The sequence below is a fragment of the Mastomys coucha genome, unplaced genomic scaffold (assembly GCF_008632895.1).
Source record: "Mastomys coucha isolate ucsf_1 unplaced genomic scaffold, UCSF_Mcou_1 pScaffold5, whole genome shotgun sequence".
Classification (NCBI taxonomy): domain Eukaryota; kingdom Metazoa; phylum Chordata; class Mammalia; order Rodentia; family Muridae; genus Mastomys; species Mastomys coucha.
Window position 1 is genome coordinate 27,148,878 of NW_022196911.1, and position 10,360 is coordinate 27,159,237.

Genomic DNA, 10,360 nt, shown 5'->3' on the forward strand with positions numbered 1-10,360 from the left:
AAGCATTGCTTGTCAAGAGCCGTTTACTTGGTTGAGGAGAGCATATTTAAAGCAAAAACCTTGGAGGGAGGGAGAGAGGAAGGAGGGAGAAGGAAGTTTACAAAATCTTCTGGGGTTGAGCTCCTGGGTGACAGGTGAGGAGGGGGTAGATGACAGGTGGGGAGGGGGTGGATTTCTGTGAATGTTCTTTTCCCAGGGCCGAGCCGGATCCTTGTGATTGTCAGGCAGGATGTTAATCTCAGGGTTCTCAATTAGCTGGGGCAGGATGTTTATCTCAGGGCTCTCATGGTTCCCAACATATGATCCTGCATCCTGCCTTCCTCATAAGAGCAGATACTTCTATGAAGTGACAATCTAATGCATGCTGTTCACAGAATAGTCACCATACACGAGGTATTTCATGGACATTGTTTTCTCTTCTGACATCATAACCTAGCTTTTGTTACATGCAGTTCAAATTTGTGGACAGTGTATGTCAAACGTACCCAACGTGACAGAACTCAGCACTCAGGATGCTGATAAGCAGGGAAGAATTGTAAATGGCCGGGCGGTGGTGGCGCAAGCCTTTAATCCCAGCACTTGGGAGGCAGAGGCAGGTGGATTTCTGAGTTCGAGGCCAGCATGGTCTACAGAGTGAGTTCCAGGACAGCCAGGGCTACACAGAGAAACCCTGTCTCGAAAAAACCAAAAAAAACAAAAAAAACAAAAAAATAGAGATATAGATGAGTGGATAGATAGATGACTTAGCTAGGTGGGTAGAGGAAGGGAGGGGTAGGTAAACAGATAATAGCACTCAGCTTAACTAATCACGTGACAAAGCCAAGTGCACCTGCCCTTGCTGGTTCAATTCAAGCATAAGGAATCCCCTGTCTCTTAGCCCCGTGCATGACACCCAGCAGGCACCTGGCATTATCCGAGTTCCCCAACTTAGAAGTACCAGTCAAGCATTCTTGCTCCAACTAACTTCCACAGCTGCCTTGCTGAGGCAAGATTTGGCCCCTAGGTGAGCATGAGAGATGGAGAACATAGACTCCCCTCCTTTTCCGACACCGAGAGCAGGCTGGTGAGCGGCTGCTGGAGGGAATGAGTGGGATCCTTGGAGGGTTGGGATTCTCGAGCCATTCCCCTAACTGGCCACGAGAGGGCAGCATCCCTCAGCCCCGGCGCCGCAGCTGGACCGCAGGGCCGGGACCTGAGCAACTGGGTCCCTAGCTCTGCTGCTTAGGACCGCGTGCTGAGCGTGGAGCTCACGTGTTGGCGAATGCGGAAAAAAATGGGGAAAAACCGATGTGGCTCGCTCTTCCCAGGTAACTGTACTGGGGCAGGGGCCCCGCAAACGTCGTGGGAGGAAAAGCAAAGATATGAGGTGCTCCCAGTGCTGTCCAACAGGCATGTTTTAAATATGCGTCCCTAGGTCCAAAGCTGAAGAAAATTCTGGAAGGACTCCCAGGAAGTTATTTCTTATTTCTAGTTGCTGTGATATTGAAGTAACTGTTTTGCCATTTAAATGCATGCTATCATTTGTTACTAATGATGATGATGATGACAACTATGACGGCAACCATGGTGATATCTGAGAGCTAAGAATGTGGAGATTTTATTTGCTTGCCTTTCCTTCGCTTACTTTCTGAGTTTTTTAAGTACACGTTGCTACCAAGAGGATAGTTCAGTCCTGGGGGTGAGAGACTCATCTGAGCCACAGGACAGCAGGCACCTTATCATTGCCTAATACTGCCCTTGAGGCGCCTGGATGCATGGGGAGCTGACCACCTTGGTACCCGGTACTAATCTGTAGGGTCAAGGAGCAAAGCTCTGGGGACAGTAGCAGGGTTCACAAAGGATGTGCCAATCATCCTGAGCTGGGGTCCTTATTGTTCTGACAGTCTGGTTGAGATGGACCTGGCATAGGGAAGAGGACAAGGTTAGACCACACCAAGGCTCCATTCAAACCATCTGCATCTGACACTTGGGCGAGTGACTGGGTATCTCTGGGTCTTAGGTTTCCATTTGTTAGACAGCAGTTGCAAGATCTATGAAAGTCAGCACAGATGCGTATAAGCCATCCGGCAGAAGACAGGCGTGTGGTGGGTATTTAAATGATTGTGGCTCTGTACACACCCCCGCCCTGCTTCCCTGTTTGCAGAAGGAAATAAACCAGATATCTGAGTAGAATTTTAAAAACAAAAACAAAACTAAAGCGAGACCATCTGCTGCTTGGGGACTGCTGCCTAGCTGTCCCAGACCCATCTCTAAACAGAGCCCTAGCGTCTGCTCATCGCCACGCCCTCTCGCTTGGCACAGGCCCTGCCTCCCAGCCCTGCAGTTCCTACACACTCTCACACGAAGGCGACGTTGAGCTTTGGATGGCAACCTATCTTTCTTTGGCTCTCCCAGCCTGGACTGTCAAAGCCTAGATAACCTGACACTCAAAGAGCAACTCTAGAGAAAGGAAAGGCACGCGCGTGGCCTCCCTCATTGCAAAACAAAGGTGGGAAATTCTCCGAGCCTGAGAATGAGCTTGGCTGGGAACCTGCAGGCTCCTGGAAATAAACTAGCAAACTGCCAAAGACTAAGGCAGAGACTGCCTGGGGGAGCCCCGTGGCCACGGAGGGAAGTTGAAAGGTCACAAGGGACTGGGGAGATAGCTCTTGGGCAGCGTACTCACAGCCCGCAGGAAGCCCTGGGTTTGGTGTCCAGCACTACTTGAACCTGGTGTAGTGGCACTAGGGACCGTCAGTCAGTCAGTCGGCAGGAAGCTCAGAACAGGATCGTCCTCAGCACCACAGTAAGATGGAGGCCACCCTGGGCTGCACAAGACCCTGTCTCTAAAATAAAGTAAATAAAGGACATACGTAGATAAGTCAAACGTGGTGAGCTGAATATCTAACGTTATAACGATAAAGAGATGTAGCACCGCGAGGAAAGTGGCTGGAAGAATGTGGGAAATGTGTTTATCTGGAGAATACACACTCCTGGAGAGGAAAACTTGCTGGGATAAATAGGCTAGGTAGCAATAAAAACGGAATTGCTGGCCAGTCAGTGCTGCCGCATGCCCTTAATCCCTTGGGAGACAGAGGCAGGCAGATCTCTGTGAGTTTGAGGCCAGCCTGAGCTACACAGAGAGACCCTCTCTTGAAAAACAAAACAAACAAAGTTGCTAAGGGAAATAGCAGGGGTGTTTCCACTCTGGATTCTGCTTTAAGTTCACAGTGTCCGATGTCTGGAGGGAATGTAGCATTGCCAGTGCTCCATTACAGTGACTCGCTGCGCTGGCAGGAGCAGCCCTGTGTGTGAAGAAGACACTCCTGTGTGCCAGTACCCATCAAATAGTCTCCAGATGCTCCTAAGGGGATGGTGACTGGGTAAAAAAAAAAAAATATATATATATATATATATATATATATATATATATACACACTATATATATATATACACACACACAATATATATACACACATATATATACATATATATGTATATATATATAATTTAGATTTCAAAGGGAGAGAAAAGAATAGAGGGAAATGTGGAGAGACAGAGAGAAACAGAGACAGACAGAGACAGGCAGACAGACAGACAGACAGACAAAGACAGACAGAGCCTGAGCTTGCAGGTCTCAGCCTCTCACTTGTACAGCCTTGGGTCCTCTGATCCTTGTGACCTGCGGTCACTATTTGTTATGTGCTAGGCAGTCTGGTTAATTAGGTGCTGGTTAATTAAGAACATAAGCCAGGACACACAGTATCACCCGATGAATTTGCCCAGTGCCTAGAAGGTGGCAGGTGACCCTCTTCACTCTTCAAACATGAACCCCAAGGCCGCGGGGAGCATTTTTCAGAAGCCACATGGTTTCTTAATGCTAAGGTCGACCCTGGCACCCAAGCACAACTTAATCCAACATCCCCCAAACTCCCAGCCTCGGCTTAAACTGCGAATGGGCTCCCGGGCTGCACCAGGTGGCTTGTCCTTTCATGAAGACATTCACAATTAGAAATTGCTTCTCAAAATGTTTGGCTAAGTCCAGCTCCTGTGACACATGTCCTCCCCTGGGTCTATTTCCGCCCTTAGCCTCCCTTCCTACTAACATCCCCAAAGAGTCCCGTCCTCCCTTTCCTGGCCCCCGTGTCTCTGCACCACTCAGCATATCCCAAAAGTCCAGGGAGGACACAGGCCTCCAGCTGGGCCAGGCCACTCCCCTGGCCCGGGCCTCTATCATTATACAGTGACAGAACATGGGACAGGGAGGAAAGATATAAAAGTATACGTTGAAAACCAGGTAGTGCAGACCTGGACTCCCACAGCGCGAGAGAGGTAGAGGCAGGAGGACCCCAAGTTCAAGATCACCTTGGGCTCTATAGCATAATCCATCTCAAACAAACAAAGAAGCTGAGTTTAGAACCTTTTGTAATTTGATGAACTTCAGCTGGTGACATTTCACTTCTCTCTTCCCTAGACTCATTAGCCTAGGCTTTCCTGTATCTGGTTCTGGTTTCTGTCCTCAGGGCTTCTGGGCCAAACACACCTTTTCCCAGTACATTCTGGAACTAAGAATTACCCAGAAAACAAGGCTATGTCACAACACTCCCATGTGAGCCATCTTGAAGCCTTGGCCCAGTACCATGGCCTCCACACCAGCAGTTATCATAGAGTAATGTCCACGCCACCGACAAAGCCAGGCACTGGGCCAGTGGACCAAAGATTTACAGTCTATCTCCCACAGGCCCTAGGGAGCCAGTCCATGCCAGAAATTATGACAAAAAGTGAGGTCACTTTTCTCCCTGAACTTAGCGGTCTGGGACCACGTGAGGGGTCTCTGGAGAACTCGACCCTCCTCCAAGCCTGAGCTCCCTATTCCCCAGGCCTCAATCTCAGGCATCCTTCTGAGGTCCCATGTCTGCCCATCAAGCCAATATCTGCATATTCACAAGCGTGGACCGAGGACATTGGGGAAATTGGGTCTGTAGTAAGTACTATAAGGCTGAACAACACAGAGCAGCAAGCATTTACCCAGAATTTCCAAGCAACACAGAGACAGAGGAAAGTGTGTGGATTGTTTGAAAACCTTCCATTTTATGCCAGGGACGTGAGTATCCCCTGGAAAAGGTTTAAACACAGTTTATAACGCCATGTTCCCCCCATTGAAGGCTGTGAGCCTTTGGAGGTATGACCTGATTGGTGAGGTGGATCAATAGAAACTAACCCCTGACAGGCAGACCCACTCTGCTTCGTGCCTTCAGCCATGAGAAAAGGAGTGGCCTAAAAAGTCGAAAAAGTCTCGCTATGGGTTCTCAGCGTCATCCGGTCCGTGATAGACCAAGATCTCTCTCCAGCCATAAACCCAAGTGAGCCTTTGCCCCTGAAGCTCTTTCTGTCAGGAAAGTAATTACTAAGGAACCAGAGGATCCCAGAACATTCCCTCCCTCCCTCCCTCTCTCTCTCCCTCCCTCACGCAAGCCAGGGGAGAACTGTGCCCACTCCTAGCTTAACTAGACGTTAACTAGTGAAGTTTACTAATGGGTAAGATCCCTAGAGCGGGCGCCTTTCTACCACAGGATCCCCCAGTGACTAGTGCAGTACCCAGACGTAGTAGCGGAGGAATATTTGCTGAGCAAACCCTACCCTTCGGAAGCGCATGCGCATTCTGTAGCACTGTCTTTTAGGAGCCTATAACCGCTTTCTATAGGCTTCACAGCCAGCTAAGAGATTGTCTTGTGGTTCCGAAGAAGCCTTGAGATTTGGACTTTCTCAGCAGTGTGAGATTGTCAGAAACTCAGAGAACTTTTAGAGACAAACTAAATGCATTTGCATTATGAGACAAAAACAAGACTCTCAGGACCAAGAATGGAGAGCCATGATATGAAGCGATGTTTGACTGTGGAGGGGTGAGGTTGTCATGGTTGATATTGACCGTGGATTTGATGGCATTTAGAGTCACCGTAGTAACATACCTCGAGCCCTGTCTATGAGAAAAGGTTTAGTTAAGCATGGAAGACACACCCTGAGGTGGGCGGTCCCATCCCTTGGCTGAGCTCCTAGATTGTATTAAAAGAAGATAGCAAGCAGAGGGTCAGCCTTCATCTCCTGCCACTCCCCAACTGCAGACTCATTGTGTCCAGCTGCCTCCCATGCCTGCTACCAGGCCTTCCTGCCGTGATGGACTCTCAAACTGTGAGCCAAAATAAACTCTCTGTAAAAGTATCTTTTATTCTCTTGACGTAATTGTCTTCTTGGAGGCTTACTGCCTCAGTCTGCTAATGTGGGATTGGTCCTGGAAGATTCTAGCCCCCCCCCCCAGACCATCTAATCTAGGTCTAAAATACTTTTAGCCTCTGAGACTTACTGGCGAACAAGCGTACCCTTTCTAGTTCTTTCTGAGCTCTGGCTGGCTGGATCAACTCAGCTGTTTTACCTCAGACTCCTTTCCAAGCTGACTGATTCAGTCTGGCTTCGCTCAGCTTCTCCTGAATTGCTCTGCTTGGCCTCAAACTAACTCTGGCAATCTATTCTAATCTTCTGGCTCCTACACATTCTCTGGGTCATTCTGTCTTTACCTGTGTCTAGCTTGTTCTCTCTCTGCAGCCTGTCTCTGTAAAAACTCTTGGTAAAACTGCCTCCTTCCTTTCTGTCTCTCTTAAGTAGCTTCTCTTTCCCCTCTTTTCTCATGAGGGTTGGGCATATCCTATCCTATCAGATCTTTCTCTGATTTGTCACTTTGTCTGCCACTCAATTAGACATCTCTTCTAAACATGGATGCTTCTTTCTACAAACTAACTTTACTTTTATTGTTTGGGATTGAAGGTGTGTACTAAGGGTGTGCCTGTATTCCAGCCAGAGGGATTAAAGGTGTGTGCTAAGGAATGAGCCACACCATAACTAGACAGGTTTTTTTCAGTAAATAATGCAATCTTGGGGTTCACAATGTGATCAAATATCCTGCAATGCCCTTCTTTCCTGGAGTGTCTTTTGTTGAGTATTTTGTTACAGCAATGATAAAAATAACTAACTTAGGGAAGAAGTTTTTGTGTGCACGGAGAGGGGATGCTTCTTTGAGCTGCACAGTCACTGACAGTGGACACCCAGAAAGATGTTCATTTCCCAAAGCAGCAGCCAATGGTATATATTTGTGAGAGTGTCACACCGAAAATGAAAGAAAATCTAATCAGGGATCTAATCAGATGCAGAGAAAGTGGATACAGAATAATGTACAAGAAAAGGACTAAAAGATTGGTGGGTTTTGATGCTCAATAAAACTGGAGAATTCAGGAGTGCCTTCATTCATTCATTTGCCCCATTGATGTTTCTCTTTATTGTGTAGCTTTTAACTTAGCTTACTTAATGACCACAACTGTATACCTATGATTTCATTTTAGAAATGCAATTGTATTTTAATACTTTGTATAAAGGAAATGTTGGTTCAACACATAACTTAATATAGTTCTTATAATTCCCCACAGAACGAAGATTAAAAGTGTTTCCCCACCCCCCAAACTAACTTAAATGGATGAACCATATTTAATATACACGTAAAGTAGAATATTATGAAGTAAGCAAAAGGCCAAGCCCTGGCCATGTGCCACAACAGAGATGGGCTCTGAAAACTGTGCCAAGCAAAAGAGGCCAAACACAAAGGCACATATCATATGATGCTATTTATATGAATTCCAAGATAGTCAAATCCAAAAGTAGATAAGTGGATGCCAGTGGCTGGGGGTGGAATGAGGAGGGGTGCCTAATGGGTACGGGTTTGTCTCTGGGATGGTGAAAATGTGCTGCATTAGGCAACAGCAGTGGTCATACAATTCTGAAAGTTCACTGAAAGTCACCTAATTGTGTGCTTTAGAGAGAGTGGCCCTAATGGTATGAGAATTATCTGCTATTTAAAAATAAATAGAGCTTCCAATCTACTTATTGTGATTTCAATGTGAACTTAAAGGCAGTGGTTGCCAGCCCCTTTAGACACCATGAAAGAGACCAGAAAATGTCTCATGGATAAAGAGACCCAGCAGATAGACACAGTGCAGGGCTCATTGGAAAGTGCTGAGTTAAAGCCACCGATGTATAAGCAGGAAGGGATAGTATTGCTCCCATGGAACCAAGGTCACACACCATGACACAAGCAAAACAGCCATGAACAAGTACTTACTCAGGAAAAAAAAAGCTTTTAAAACATTTATTTATATTCATTCTATGTGTATAGATGTTCTGCTATGTGTATGTCTGTGCACCATGTGCATGCAGTGACCACAGAGGCCAGAAGAGGGTGTTGGATCTCCTGGGATTAGAGTTATAGATAGTTGTGAGCTGCTCCATGGGTGCTGGAAATTGAACCCAGGTCCTCTGCAAGAGCAACCAGCACTCTTTACCACTGAGCCATCATCCCTGCTCCTTAGCAAATATTCTTGTTTAATTGTCCCTAGAGTAAACAAATCTTTCAATACGAGAATGCTCACAGAATTATTTCAAAGGGTTAAAGAATAAAAAGTCACAGAAATGACAATGGGTGAGGAACGATTGAAAAGAAGTTAGAGAGTTTGGGAGACTTAATGGAAAAACCAAGGACTGAGATCCCAGAAGTCTTAATCTGAGGACAGAGAAGAAGGTCAAAGGGAAATGATTGTAGACAACACAAGAAAATGCCATGAAATTACACACTGTGTTGTTTCCGGACTTTATAATCCTCAAAGTTTAAATGAAAGAAACACAATTCTGAATTTCAGAAGTGCAAGGATAGGGAAAGGAAAAGGGCTGCCACAAAACAAAACAGAAAGACCCACAAACAGAAAGATCAAGAAAGAGCTGGAATCCCACTCCAGGGGCAAAGCCAGTCAGATCTCTGTGAGTTCGAAGACAGCCTGCTCTTTATAGTAAGTTCCAGGATGGCCATTGCTACATACTGAGGCCCTCTCTCGAAAATAAAATAGTACTGGACAAAATGGCTCAGCGTCTGGGAGTCCTGGCTACTCTTCCAGAGGACCTGGGCTCAGTTCCCAGAACCCACATGATGGTAGCTCACAAATGTTTATAACTCTAGTTCTGGGGATCACGTGCTCTCTTCTGGCCTCCACGGACCACACACACACACACACACACACACACACACACACACACACTGTGCACAGATACACATAGTGGTAAAATACCCATACACACAAAATAAAAATCAGTAAAAATCTAAAAATAAAACAAACACCCTTTAATAACAAAAATAATCTTTTTCAGGTAAAGAGTACTCCATCTGAGTTAGTGTTTCTCTATATGTAGACACATATATGCATATATATGTATGTATGTATGTGTATATATGTATACATATGTATATGTATATATGCATATGTATGTATATATGTATATACACAGATGTTGTCAGTTACATAAAAGGCAATCTCCAGCATTCCATCTCTGACACGTCACCACAATGTTCCTACTTCTGAGAATCTATATTTAGAAAACATATTTTTCTGTATGGACTAAGATATTAAAAGCACTGTTATTTTTAGTAATAAAGAAGAACTCTTAATGCATCAAGACAGGGAACTTGATTAATTTTCTAAAAAGAGTTTGGAAGGGAGGGGTTGGTTGCTCATCTCCTTGCTCTGGCCAAACTCGTCTCCTGGAGGGAGAGCATATCCCTGCCCACAGCCTGAAATGCAGTCTATCATGGTGGCAGGCATGGGAGGCTCCTGGCCACATGGATCTGTGGTTTGCAAACACTGGAGTTCCATTGGTTTCTCCTCTTTATTTGGTTGAAGATCCTAGTCTTAGTGCCAGACAGGGGTTCTCCTGCTCAGTTAACCCCTTCTGGAAATATCCTCATACCCCGAGTCCGGTTTCTATGGTGGTTCTAAATCTCATTGACAGTACTAACCGTCCCAGGAGGGTAAGCATTGTATATGTTTATTATATTCAGTCCAGGAATGTCCTCAGCTGTGTAGCATGTGCAGGCAGACAGCAAGATGGCTCAGAGGGCTGTCCACTTGCTGCCAAGGTTGGCAACCTGAGTCTAATCCTCAGGGCATACGTGGTGGGAGGAGATCATTCTCAAATCTTCATGTCCATGTTGCGGTATGTGTGTCCATACACACAAAGAAATAATGTAGGTTTTTAAATCCAAGTTATAAAACTGTGCATGCTATGTCAAAAAAAATGTCATAGATGCTCTGACTCAGCTGAGCCCTCCGGTCCAATAGCAGGGAGACTATTACAGGACAAAGCAACTGCTTTCCGACCAGAAGTAGGGTATACTCCAAAAGGGAAGCGTTCATCTGGGTACTGCAAACTCTGCCAAAAGCCCCTGCTCGCCGGGCGGTAGTGATGCATGCCTTTAATCCCAACACCTGGGAGGCAGAGGCAGGCGAATTTC

At 46.0% G+C, this 10,360-nt stretch overlaps 1 pseudogene; it reads left to right on the plus strand.

The window, feature by feature from the left end:
* LOC116077539 overlaps positions 1 to 7,248 on the plus strand; it is a 24,413-nt pseudogene extending 17,165 nt beyond the window's left edge.
* Positions 7,249 to 10,360: the final 3,112 nt, after the last annotated feature.